At 46.3% G+C, this 14,037-nt stretch overlaps 1 protein-coding gene across 8 annotated transcripts in view; it reads left to right on the top strand.

Annotated features, from left to right (window-relative positions):
• The first annotated feature begins 10,835 nt into the window (after positions 1-10,835).
• FOXN3 (forkhead box N3) overlaps positions 10,836-14,037 on the top strand; it is a 206,364-nt gene continuing 203,162 nt past the window's right edge. For 5 of the 8 annotated variants that reach the window (XM_030239999.2, XM_030239996.2, XM_050974780.1 and 2 more), the window contains exon 1: positions 10,836-10,982. The gene's annotated coding sequence lies outside the window, so the exon portion shown is untranslated. The remainder of the gene's footprint in view (positions 10,983-14,037) is intronic. The other 3 variants (XM_030240001.2, XM_030240000.2, XM_050974778.1) reach the window with 3 other exon arrangements.

Here is a 14,037-nt window from a genome sequence, read left to right as displayed (position 1 = left end):
CCATTTTTCCTTGAAAATCCTGCAGCAAATGGCTTTAAATGCAGTGTCTGTGTGTAACTGCTCTTTTTGGTGCGTTTCCCGTAATGAGCCATAACATATGTGTGTGTCTTTACACACCTCGGAACAATGCTATGCAAGCATTAGGGGATTTTTCTAACAACTACTGAATGTGCTGCTTTTCACAGCTCACCCAAACACTCCTGCCTGATAAGCCTGCCTGCAGAGGGACGTTATCTGTATTTCTAGGATCAGCAGAAAAGAGAAAAAAAATGTGGGAGGCATATCTGAATATTTTAAACTGCTAATTCTGATGCAAGCTAGTTGCATAGAGGACACTTCTTGGATGGGGATGCCTGAGGAGGTGTGTTTGTAGAGCTGCAACACTGTCCAGAGAAGGAAGTTCACTGAGAAGTACAGAACCTAACTCTGTTGTTTCCTATCTTTGTACATCCTTGAATGAACTGTTCTGTTTCTCCCTCTGGCAAGCACAATGCCAGTATATCCTCCAGGATAACCATCCCCAGACATTCTAATGCACTGTAAGTGAATTAAAACCACAGCAGCACCAAATGTACCTTGCACATGAGTATAACAGTGCAGGAGCAGTACTTGCCCCAATGATGTCCTGTCTTCATTAGCACAGGGAAGTGCAGCATGCGGATGGTCAAGAGCCATCACTCACCACGGCATGAGCAGCACCTCCAGAGCTGTGCAGGCAGGGTGCTTTCCCTGAGCCCCTGGCTCCTGAACTACCCTAGTCAGAAATGTTCTAGCCCTGGGGCTCAGAAAAACGTTTTTCTGAAGAGTAAGAATTTTGCTGCGTTTCTGATTTTTACCTGAAGCAACCCAGCCTGCGCTAGCTAACAGGCATTTTTCAGATGGATCTTTAGGCCAAGTCCTTCATATTTCAGTATAGAGCTGCACTGTTATTCAACACATTGCATTTTCTAGGAACAGACATTTCCAGGAAAATGTAGCTGGATGTTTTTGCCCAGCAGTTGTTCTTCCATCTACTGTCAAAAGCAAAAGATCCGGCTGTAATCCACCTTCCCGGTGAGGATGAGCCTCTGAGACAACCGTGTTCCTGCAGGAGAAGTGAGGCAGGAAGCAACACCTGAGAACAGAGGATTGCATGGCTGGAAGGCATGTTTGCTGGGCAAAATATCATGTGCATCCTTTTTTTTTGAAAATTCATCTAAGTCCAATTCTAGCTTCAGCAGGCACACAGCACCAACCTCCTGTCCATGCCCAATGCTAGCACCAACTCCACAGCCCTGCCCCACTCTCACCCAGACCATGTTACTCTCTGCAGAGATTTTTGTCTACACTGAAGTCAGGAAATTCATTTAGAGTTCCCACAGCAACCATAAATCCAGGTATTCTGAACAAGTACTCTAAAACAAGTAGTTAGTTGCACAAGTGTTTCTCAGTAGATGCATGAGAGATCTAGTGGTACAGCAGGCTTGGAGATGCTGTCTGCAATCCCCACACCTGCCCCTGCAAAACCTGAGCACAGCTGAAAGAGGGGCTTCGGAGTAAAACCTTTTGACAGCTGATGCCAGGCGCCAGATGTTCTGGGGTAGCTGTGAAGTTTCTGGTGACTTGAGGATATAATCCTGGTATTGGAGAAGGTGGCAACCACACTGTGTGTCAGAGCCAGTGAGCAACAGGTGTCTGCTGAACTTCACAGCAATGCAGACTAACCAGCATCCTCACATAGCTCTATTAACTGCCCTTAAGTGGACTTCATTTTGGTAGCTGAGGGCTTCACACTTGTTAACATTTATCTCTGCAGAGGCTCTGTGAAGTAAGGAAGAACTATTATCCCCATTTCACAGGAGAAGACTGAACCAGCAGGAGGCCATACATCCACCCCAGGGTCTCAGAGAGTCTGCAGCAGAGTGTGTGCTTCCCAAGTCTGAGGGTCATAACCTCATTTTCCAGTAGTGACAGAAAAGATACAGAACCAAAATTTCACAAGTTAATAAGTGCCAGGACCTGCTGGCTGGAGTCCACAGGCTGTAGCCTCTTCTCTCCAGCAGCGTTCACATTCTCCTCTGTTATTTCAAATATTTTGTTGTAGCATTATCTTGTCTAGTCTAAACAATGGTCCCACTTGCTCTTGAGAGTTGTACTCTGAGGGAAAATGTTGAAAATTGTTATTATCCCCAGTGTTTGGGCACAGACATAGAGGGGTGGATGCTCCACAGTCAGGACCCTAACATTCCTTTGCTACCCCAGCCTCCACTCTGTCTGCAGTTGCACAGTGCAAGAACCACCACTAGCCCCCCAGTCCGTCCCCACCTGTTCCAAGGCTGTGCTCCTTTCCCAAGCACAGGGACACTCATATCTCTCGGTGACAAGGACGTGTGTGGTGTCAGTGGCATCAGTCCAGATGTATATTAATGGCAGAAGATAGAAAAAATTGTGTCCCACATTTTGAGATGACCCGCCATAGAGAAAGATCTGAGCTGTGATGTTCCTGCCTCTGGATATGCTGTCTCTTGAAGCAGGCAGGAGTTCAAATCTCCAGCTCTGTTTCAGTCTTATCCACTAATAAAAACCCCAGGTGTTACTGGGAATACTATCGATGCCTGCTTGGGAATGTGAAGTGTGCATCACTTGCCTCATTGCCTTAAAAACAGTAAATCTCTGTTTATCATGCTGGTTACTTAGTAATGAAAAGCAGTGGCCAAATCAGTCATCTGAAAGGGGCTAAACGGCAACTTGCTCCACACCCTATGTAAGTGAGGCAGATAGTGTCAAAGCCCTTCTTGGCTCCATGTCACTGGGTCTATTCCAGAGTGGTTGAAACAGGCCAGCACACAGTGCTCTGTCATCCTGGCATGTCCAAGCAATCCTGCTGCTGACCAACCAAGGACACATGGGTATTTTTTAAGTTCCTACTGTGATGAGACACAGTCACTCCTGTGACAGTTTATGAACAAACAGCAACTGTATTTACTCATGCCTTACAATTGGTAGATGTCCTACCCACCTATCTCAAAGCATTTCACAAACCTGGTCCCTCTCTTGACTCAGGAATTTATTGCAGTGGGCAAGATGTCTTCATAGGAATTTGTTGGGAAGAAGGCTATTGAGCCATTTTTGAGAAGGGATTTGGGAACTCTGCAAGGAGAGTGCTGCTTAGGTATCAGATATCAGTAGCAGCCTGTCACATTGAATTCAGCAAGGGAATGGCTGGCTCTGCTGTTGCAGCACTCATGGAGGACTCAACTCCCAGATGAATTAAGACTCTCCTGTGTGACTGAATGTTTTTGCATATTCCTGCTTCACTTGTAAAATGGAGACAATATTGTTTCCCTGATTGAATGAATTTTGAGAGATAGTACATTATTGGTACTGAGACCATCACCACGCAACACTATGCAATAAATAATTCTGCAATAGCCACACATACAGCATTCATCTGTATTTGTATTCAGCAGACTATGGAAGGAACTGGACTATTAACACCTCTACTCTAGGGCACAATGCTTGGGGACCACATCCAGACATCCAGGTGTCTGCTGAATTTCATGGGATTTGGTGTCCAAGTTTGGGCTTGAATATAGATTGCACAGCTAATTTCTATTTAATTTATAATAGCCTGAACCTCAACATGAATGCCAGCCACTGACCTATTAGGAACCTGAATCAGCTGCCCATTTTGTGCCTTGGGTCTATTTCTTGAAATTACTCTATTGTCTGCTGCAATCTACTCTGAAGCTGGAGATTTGTTTCTACAGGAGGCAGGGAAACATTATGTTGCCAAACTACTTCCAGTCTTTTCCAGGATTACAAGTCAGGGAATGGTGGATAGATCTTGTGATTTCCATCTTACAATTTAAACCAGATGGGCTAGCCTTGCAGCAAAAACATTCGAGCAAGAAAAGCAAAAAATTGGCAGAAGAAGTTCTGTTTCCTGAATAACTGTGTTATTATGACTTATATTTTTTAACAAGATGCATATAAAGCTTGTTTACAAGATAACTTGATCACTGTCTTTGATTTATCCCAATAAAATGTGGAGGTTTTGTTTTTGCTGTACAATATTCCAGCCCTACTGCTTGTAACAGGTACAGGTGCTAGTATCTGTGAGCTTTCCCTCTTGAGAAAAAATGAGGTGAACACACAAAATGCAACAGCTGCTGCATAGCCAAAGCCATTGGGATGTGAGTAGGACAGGAATTATTGCACGCAATGAGAGGAAGGATTTAATCTGAATCAAACCTCAAGACAAAAATGATGATCCCACAAGTCCACAGTATTTTATTGTTTGTTGTCACCATGTTGTTTACTTGCAGTTCCTTCATTTTGATACAGGTATTAATACCTGAAAAGTATTGAATGTGTGGCTGGCATACTGAACTATTAGAATAGTGGTGAAAATCACTTTCCTGTTCACTTACCCTTTACATACATGAAAGACAAGACAGTATCAGAAGCAGAGGCAAAAAAAAAAAAAAGAAAAAAAAAGAGACACAGATAATTAGATGCCACTCATCTCAGAACTTGAAAGCCAGTAAAATAACTGAGGTGCTGTGAAAAAATATCTGCCATAATTAAAATGGCTGATTGGTGACAGCTGCAGTGGAGGCCAGGGTATGGAGCCATGCTAAAAACATTGCTGGAAGGAGCCAGATCTACATACCTGGGGAAACTCAAAGCCAGATGAAGTTATATGGGAATTTCAAATCACAGGCTTGCAGGATGAATGCTAACCTTCAATGGCACACAGCAAATTAGCACAACACCAGAGCAGACTTGAAGCTCCTCCTCCACAGCCCTGGGCACCAGCAGAGCTAAAATTTACATCATTTGCCCAAGCCATGTCTTGGGAAGCTGTCAGGAACAGCCATCATGGCAGGTAAAGCCCCAGATTTTGACAAATCCCAAAGTAATAGAGATTAAGAGGTTAATGGTCTGATTTTTACTCTTTGGACTTTAACGCTCTGCTACCCAGGTCTGAGGCACTGTGGCAACCCATAGCCTCTGAAGCAGATTTGGGGATGGAGTGGCTGAATTTGCTGAGCTCTAGGAGATCTGTCAGGACAGTTGCAGAAGCCACTTGGAGCAGCATCATAGCACTTTCAGACTGCTCCTCTGCCACAGTGAACTGGGATGCTCTGTATTTTTAATCCATCTCTATGTTAGATATTTGCTTGAACCACCTGAGGAAGCAGTCTGTGCTGAGCAGGGTTACCTTCTGCTGAAGGAGACTGTTGCTGTCACACAGGACATGATGGTGATTCAGCAGCGTCACCTCAGAGGCAAAGCAGAGCTACACCAGGGAGCAAAATCCTTAACCCTGCCCAAGTCAGACACTGGAAAGTGCTGCCTGTGCTCAGCAGCACCGGGGGAGGGCAGCACGGAGGGTGCCACACTGAGAAGGATGAGGAGTGGGAGAACCACAGAGAAAGGAAAAGGCCTGGGAAGTAGATGCTGATGTGAATGAGGAGTTATAATGAGCATTTCTATGTCTCAAGCTAGATCTAGAATAGCCAGAAACACTGACTGAATTTTTGTGGTCGGAACAAAAGCAACAACCTGTAACTGTTAAGTAAATTCCAGGATGACTGATCAAAGAATTGAAAAGAAAAAGTAATTTTACAAAATGTTGGAGACTACCATGCTTCCTAATAATTCCTTCAGCGAGACAGCTAGGACTAATGCTGGAAGTAGCAGAACAACTTCATAAATGTTTTCTGGTGGTTTTATATTATTCTAAATTCTGATTCTCAATACTTATCAGGGTTTTTTTTCCCCACTAACCACAAAGCATATGCTATCTTGTATCCTGGTTACATGAGATAAACAGATAACCTTATTTTTACAGTCAGTTTTTCAGCATTTCTGCCATTGAAGATCCTCTTCTACAGCTCCAAGTTGAAAAAATCTTTGTGGCAGATTTGGCATTGCCTGTAATAATTTATGAATGTGATGTGTTGACATGTTTATTGTGTGCATACATTGAGCTACTTCAATAGCTGGATTGTCAAGATGTGTACCCAGGAGAGAGAAGATGGATCCAGGCATACATTTTTGAGGAAACACTTGGGAAACAAAGCAAGCACTCCTCACTGTGATGTTTTGGCTGGGCCCCTGTTAGGCTCACTGGAGAGTTTTCCCTGGGAAAAATGTGGGTGACTGCAAAGAGACATGAAAAACCCCAGAGAATTTACAGAGGACCCTTTAAACAGACGTTTTTGTGAGCAAGATTCCAAAAAGGGTTGAAAGTGCTCAGATCTGTAGATATTTAATTTAGTAGATGTTGGAAAGACTACAAAAAGTGCATGTGAAATGTTTTTTAACCAACATGCTTTATTTCATTGGTTAAGTGGCTCTTCTGTTCTAAAAATCCTTCAGTCGTGCAGGAAGGCTGAAGGTCTCTCTTCTCATGTACGTGTGTGAGCTTGGAAAATGCATGGGCAACCTAGGCTGGAGCTTGTGTTTAGTATGGTACAGGGGAACCAGATTATCCCATGCATGGAAAGGTAAAAGCTCAAGGCCTGCTATAAGCAGAAGGCAAGCCAAAAAGATCACTGGCAACTGGGGATATAGCAGTAACCATAAGAAGATCATCACCTTTCATATAAGTCCTTACATATGGTTCTACTAATGGCTTTTATTAAACATTTAATCCTTAGCATTCAAGAGATTCATAGTTGTTACAAAAAAGCTGTTCTATTAACACAAAGTACAAGCTGAAACAAAGCTAATGAGCCTTAATACTTGCAGGATAATTCAAAGTTTAAAGGTGGTATTAACAAAAATAAAATAAAGAAGAGTGGAAAACTCCAGTTTCATTGTCCACTAGAGAACCTGAGTTTTTTTCCTTTTGGATCATAAAATTAAATCTATTGCTCAACTCTTACACTGTTACTAAAGTAGTGCAAAACCACATATATGTGCATAATTAAGTACCCCTATGTGACCATAAAAGGTCTCACTGGCTGTTCAAGGGGAAGGCGAGTGGGATTTCATTCAGCAGCATGAAAGAGGGAATGGCATTACTGTAATCTCTCTGTATTTCTTTACTTTGATGGGGCCCAGCCTTATGTGGTAGAGTGATATGCTGTACAGCAGTGGCAACTGTGTTCCAGTGCAGAGTCTGGGCTGTGTGCCCTGTGCATCTGAGACACAACAGCAAATTGTCCTGGAACTGCCCAGGTATTTATCCTATGGAAATCATACCTCAAATCAGACATGCAAAAAACCTGAGGCACTGGGTATATTAGATATACCTGAAAAGTTAGGTGAAGTTTTTATTTATTTGTCTTCTGGTTTTGCAATGTCAGATATGAGTGGTAAATGGGTAAGTGGAAAAAAGTCACAGAGACCTGCCCTTGAAAACATGATCTATCTTAAAGCAGTGGCACTTCAATTTTTGTGTCCAAATGAAGAGACCAAACAAGTTCAAGAAACAAACAGGGTAAAGAGCACAGCTATAAAATGACATTTTGGAAGTGACAAGTGAGCAGTTGTATGGTGACCAATCTCCTATCACATTTATGCTCAATTTCATGTGACCCCCATTAGCTACATCCCCTGTCCTGGGAGCTTCCCATACGTCCCAGTCTTGATAAAAAAATTTGGAAATATAAAAAGGGAATGGGTATCAACATAACACAATGGAATTGTGGGGCAGGGCACACACAGGAGCACTGTTCACATCTCATGCAACACCTAGCTCCACTCCTTGATAAATAATCACATCTTGCTACAGCAAGACCTTGAAGAGGCTCAAGGGGTTTTTAGAGCTACTCAGTAGATGCAGTCAAGCTTCTTTTGAGCTGCCTCCCCTGTGAGAGTGGAGCCTTTCCCAGGAGGGATCCCTGTGGCAAAGAGCCTCTCATCTGTTTGACCCTGGAGCAAGCACCACATTGTGCTGGCAGCAGAGAGATTTTTTTCCTGAGGTAGGAGGAGAGTCACCTGTGCCCTGGGGCTGCTCTGGGGGCTGCAAACTCAGGCCAAGAGACAGAAATAACCCAGGAGTTGTTAGCTGGAGAGCTTGGATTTACAGATTTTCCAGGAGAACAAGGCTTAATGAAAATCTCCAAGGAAAATTAGATAAAATGGTCTGATGTGGACATCAGAAAACTTCTACAGCATAAATAATAAATTTTCCCCAGTTTGGAGAGAGGTAAGAATTTCATCTCCATTAATTTAATCCGGCAGATAGAGATAACAAAGCAGCCTCTACATGGGAGAGTTAACATGGCTTGGATTGATACAGAGAGACAAGATGCACTTGCAGGCATAGGAAAAATGTATATCTCTGAGAAAATTTCCACTATTAATATTTTTCCCTTGCAAATGTGGGTCTTCTAAAACACTCTTTTCTTTTGGAAGGATCTAAATGAGGAGGAGGTGGGAAGTAGAGCTACAAAGCGTGTAAGAAAGCCTCAAATACATGAGTGGGAGGAAGGAGGAAGAAATTAAAGAATAATGAAGCTTGCATCACTGAGAGCAAACAACAGAAGAAGGGAAATGCACGCACTTGCGGCTCAATTTTGAAGGAACTTAGGCTGAGGTTAGCATAGATGCAGGCACCGAGTAATTTAGATGATTTGATCAAAGAACAAAGAAATGCTAAAACAGATTTCATTAGGAAAAAATTCCTGCCTTAGAGTTAATGGGTAAGCACAGGACAAGGATTTGCTTGTACTGTTGATATGAAGTAGTTCTGAGAGGATTATCAGCACCTGTAGTATCCAGGTTTATTACAAGACTTGGGCATTGCTTCAGTGGGGCCAGGATTTTACCCTTCATGGAGTCTCTGTTGGCATCTGTGATATTTGCTTATGTGGTGATGTTGCAAACAGGTATCTATATTTTTAAAAACAATTAATATAAATCTTGTTATTAACATAGTGCCCAGGGTCTCCAGCTCTAGCTGCATCATTAGTTGAGCCCAAATGTTCAGCTACTCTTGGACTGTTGTCACTAAAACCAAATCAGACATTTCTACTTTGAGAGCTTCTCCAGTGACCATCACTCCAACAGTTATCCATCTGAACCAGGAAACAAGCCTGGAAGAGGAGCCTGGGGTTGGGTCCATTCCACACCTTCTGATTTTTGTCAGTGGTTTGCTGTAAGGGCATTCAGCAAGCCAGGCTGATCTATCCCAACACTGTCTTTGAAAATTTTGCAGAGCTTTTGCAAAAAGTCAGCAGAAATCTTTCAACTGAACCGAACGAGGAACGTGTGTGTCTTACACAGGAATCCTGTGGGATGGGATTGTCTCTGTCTCTGTGTTACCAAAACCACCTACAAAATGAAAACTGTAACTCTTCTCAGGAAACCCCAAGGTTTTATGTTCACTTTGGAATAAACTGAGCCCATGCATCCATTGAAGAGGTGAGCATCAGGGAATAACAGGAGGTTTTGCGATCTGCAAAGGCAAGCAATGCTCAGGGATACAACTAGGACCAAGATAGGGGCAGGGAGAAGTTTTATGCCAGCAAGTTTTACAAAGGCTACACTGCTACTCCAACCTATAGTGGCTTTTTAAAATCTACTTGGACACAGCAAGAAAAAAGGGCAGAGGAACAATTTTCCATCTCCTAGTAGAGATGTATTTGATACAGATAGAAACCCCTATTCCTTCTCTTTTTTCAAATCTTGTCATTAAAATTCAGAGTTGATACCTTTTGTACATTGTTGTGCGAGGTGGTGGTGCAAAATCTGAGTCTCCTTATATCATGCACACAGCAAAGAATGTTGATCTAAGGTTGGCAATCCTGGAGAGTAGTGGAATCTGGGTAGGCAGGAAAAAGAATTGGGGGGGGGGGGGGGATAACAGCTGTCATTCTGTCCTATGTCCAAGCTTTGTGTCCAAGAAAGAATGTGTCCCTTAGGGGAAAAGAAAAAATTTCTTCCCATCTTGAACCAGCCATTCCCATATTATGATAAAATAAATCTAAAAGGATAAGCCAGGCTTTTGCTGAAATCACCACAGCAATCCCATATACCTTGTGTTGTCCTTCTACAGGGTTAGTTAAAGAAAGCTAACTTAAAATTAATAATTAAATGCCCATTACAGGCTTGACAGTCTCCAGGTGTGTGGCAGTGCTGATGGCACCAGCTCCCTCTGAGATCCTGCCAGCCTTTGCACTTGCAGACAGGCCTCCGTTCAGCCCAAAGCTCCCCCTCACCTGCTTTCATGGCAGCAAGGCAGGACAAGCAGCACGAGGTGGCTGAGGGGGGAATGCGGAGAGGCAGAGGAGTGGGCAGGAGGAGGCAGGTGCACCCTTGGCATTGCAGGCTCCTCTGGAATGGGGAAGTTTCTCTGTTTTCAGCCGTAAATACGATGCAAGGAGGTGTCAGGCCTCACTGAGGCTCCCGGCGGGTAAGAAGGTAAAAAATAACAGTTTCAGTTTTGCATGTCTCGTTTTCCAACGTGGAAAACACCGGCTCCGGTGGCACGAAGGCCATTCCCAGTCGCAACGCGACGGCCGTTCACAGTCGCAACGCGACGGCCAAAGAAGGCAGCCGAGGCGTGTGGGCACCCGCCGGGGGTTGTGCCGCCACGGGCAGACGGGCCGGGCAGGCCCGGACCCGGTGGGACAGCGGGCCCGAGGGGGTTCCCCTGAAGGAAAAGGGACAGAACGCGTGGGACCAGCGTCCTCCGCTGGAGCCTGCTGCATCCCCGCACACCGGCAGGAAAACACCCCCGAGGGAGCAGCGCCTCTCAACCCGCCCCCGCCAGCTTCCCGCTCCCGAAGTTTTTCCTTCGGGGAAGCCCGGCGCGGGCACCAGCCGCCAGCTCCGGGGGACGGCTCGGCGGGGCGGGGCGGGCGGGCGGCGCTAGGGCCCGGCGGGGCGCGGCGCCGCCGCCGGGGGCGGGCTGGGGGCGGCAGCGGCGGCGCGGGCTGCGGCTGCCTCCGGCTGCCTCCCGCCGCGGGGCGCGGAGCGGGGCGGCCGCGGGGAGCGCCCATCACCCCGCGGCGGCGCGGGAGCCCAGGACGCGGATAGAGGTAACGGCGGGGGCGTTTCGCGGTGTCATCAGGAACGGGTGCCCGCCCGCCCGGGCTCGCCGCTATCGCCGCGCCCCGTCCCTCCCGGGCCGGGGAGCCGCGGCCAAACTTTTGGGGCCTCTGGGCCGGCGGCTGCCGCGGGCGGGCAGCGGCTCCGCCCCGGGGCGTTTGTGAGGGCTGCCCCGCGCGGCTGCCGCCGTCCCGCTGCCGAGCAGCCCCGCCGGCGACGGGCGGCGCGGAAGGGAAGGGAAGAGAAGGGAAGGGCGCCCTGGGGCGAGCCGGAGCCGCGTGCGGGGCGGCTGCCGGGTCGCATCCCGGGCGGGCTGTGCCCCCGACAGCGCGGCCCGTGGGCTCCGGCCCCGGCTCGGCGGGCGCTGGTGGGGCAGCGGCGCAGCCGGCGACGGGCAGCCCCCCCACCGCTCCCTTTTGTTCCTGCGTGCCGCCGGCGCTTGGATCCCCGCCCGGGAAGGAGCCGCTCGGTACTTCCCGGGCTCCGTCTGTGCCTGCACACCCGCCTGAAGGGCATCCTCCTCCGGTAGTGCTGGCCTGTCAGAGCCGCCGGGAAAGGGATTTTCCCCTTCTCACAGCAGCTCCCCGTTGCTTGTCGGTCTTCAGTGCCGGCTCTTCGCTTGACTGGACTTACCGTGTGTTAATTCCTTCACAATGTATGCGGGTGTCCCTGCGCCCTGAAGAAGGATTTCCTTATTGACTTGACGACTATGATGCGGCCAGGTATTATTTACATCATCAGAAATATGCCTGTGTAAATCTGCTCTCACGGTTACAGTGCGGCTGCTCTTAGAGCCCAGTTTGCCGAAACTTTAATTGTAGCAGGCGATGTTGTACCGTGAATCCATTTCCGTCAGGGCGGACCGATACTCCGGTGGGATAACGGCCTCGCCGAGGCGATCGCGTGTCACGCAGGGACAGATCCTGCTGTTTCATGGGATGAATCAGAAACAAAAATCAGCCAACAATGACAATGAGTTTGTGTGGTTTTTAAAACAATCGGACACGGTAACGTCTGTTAAGGGTACAGTAAATCGGGCACCAAACCCCCAGTTTTCTCTGGCACAGCCCATGAATCAGCCGGTAAACAGCGTAAACTGTGATCACTTTGCAGCCGAAAATAAAAGGCCTTGCAGCTCTGGCTGCCGGAGCGTTACGTGTCATTAAAGTAGCTCTCTTGGAGGAGAGGGACTGTCCCAGGAGCTACAAAATCTATAAACACTTTTCTGATTGGTTTAAAAATTTAGACACAGGAAGCGGATGGTATCTAATAACAGACAAGTGGAGACACTGTTGTCATGGAAACTGAGAAGACTCCCCCCGCCTCCCCCCCCCCCACTTATGTATTTTAAAAAAAAATAGACAGAAGAAAAAAGTCTGCATATCATCAGAAATGCCTGCAGACCGCCTTGGCTGCTGTTGCCTTTCCCACAGCATCTGTTGAAACCTGAGAACATGCCTGTCAAATCAAGGTCATTTTACAATAAAACCCTGCACCGCCGCCTCCCTCTCTCCTCCCTGGACGTTGTCCCACACTTTCCATCCAAGGAGGAGTTGAGGAGATGCAGCCACCTGTCCCATGCCCACTGGTGTCCTGCCCCAGCCTGGCCTGCTGCTGGGGGACATGAGAAAAGGCTCAAAGCAGAAGGATCATGGGGCTTAAAAGGCAAAAGTAACAAGGGTTGAGTTTTTTATAATTGGATAATCAGGCCATGTTTCTTTCCATGGGCATCTATGGACCTGGGAAATAAAGCCGGGATTGATTTCCCTCTGTTCCTTTGTATTATGAAGCTATATTAAGATGTAATGATTTGGACTTGCATATTAAGTCTGTTTCAGAGATCTGCATCACCTATTAAAAAAAAGAAAGGTGGTGAATGACTTTGGGAAGCCCTTTGCAATGCTTTTAAGAAAAAAAGAAAACACAATTCTGTTACAGCATGCTATGAGGAGAAAAGCAGAGGTATGAGAATAAAATATACTTCATTGCTGCTGAATGCAGCATGAGAAAATCAGACTATTATTGTCGTAAATTGAAGTTTTACTTTGCTGGACTATTGAAAGTTTATTGTGTGTGAAAGGAGAGGCTATTTTGCTTTTGAAGCAGGAGAGAGCTATTTCACAGCAAACTCACAAGAAAGGTGTTAATGTTTTTGCTTATTTTCTTGGGCAGCATCCGTTGATTTCAGATGTTTGTGATTGAGAGAGATGCCTTTGAGTATTCACTGCATTTTCTCCAAAACATTTCCTTTTGTTCCTCTCTTTAATCTTCATTTTGTAGTGACCAAGATGAGAAATAGCACTTTAGTGCTTCACCCACTGTATAAATCATCATCATTTTGAAACCTTGAATGACTGGTTTGCTTGCATATTACACTTTTGGTATTATTATTTCTTAAGAGAACCAGAGACTGGTGATCAGGTCTTGCAGATCAGGAGGTAAATCTTGCAGGGGACTGAGGTGAGGATGATCAGTAACCTCTTTACCCACACTCTTGAATCTTGCTGTCCAAAAAACCCAAGCAAGGCCTGACTTTAAAACTTGGTTGCAGGCAGAGCAGACTGAAGGGATGGTAGAGCCAGAGGGAGCAATGCCTGCTTCTGATTGAAGAGTCCCTGTTGGCAGCTGAGCTGGCACCAGGGTGCAAGAGGTGGGACCCCCCCTATGGGTTCCTGGGGTGGGCAGAGGCTTAGGGAGTCAGGCAGTTGTTTAATCCAGCTCACTTCTGGTGAGACAAATGCTGCTTTTAATTGGAGTTCAGATAGAGAAAGTTTGGCTTGGTAGCAAAAGTGTGCTTTTGCTTCTAGAGGCGAATTTCCTGTTGTTGGGAGCACCCTTATCGGCAGGAAGGTTCAGGGCAGGAAACGTGTCGGTTACTTGTTTTTAGACATTGAAGGAAGTGAGCTGGATTAGGTATCTCCTAGGTTGACCCTTCATCACCCTCCATGTCTGTGCTGCTTTATTTATCTCTAATGATTTTAGTTTGTGAAAGTTTTATGATGTCAGGCATTCCTAAGGGAAATGCAAGAAGTTAAATGCTTGTGT

The sequence above is a fragment of the Serinus canaria genome, chromosome 5 (genome assembly GCF_022539315.1).
Source record: "Serinus canaria isolate serCan28SL12 chromosome 5, serCan2020, whole genome shotgun sequence".
Taxonomy (NCBI): Eukaryota; Metazoa; Chordata; class Aves; order Passeriformes; family Fringillidae; genus Serinus; species Serinus canaria.
The sequence above is the reverse complement of the archived record's forward strand: the minus strand, read 5'-3'. Positions and strand labels throughout refer to the sequence as shown.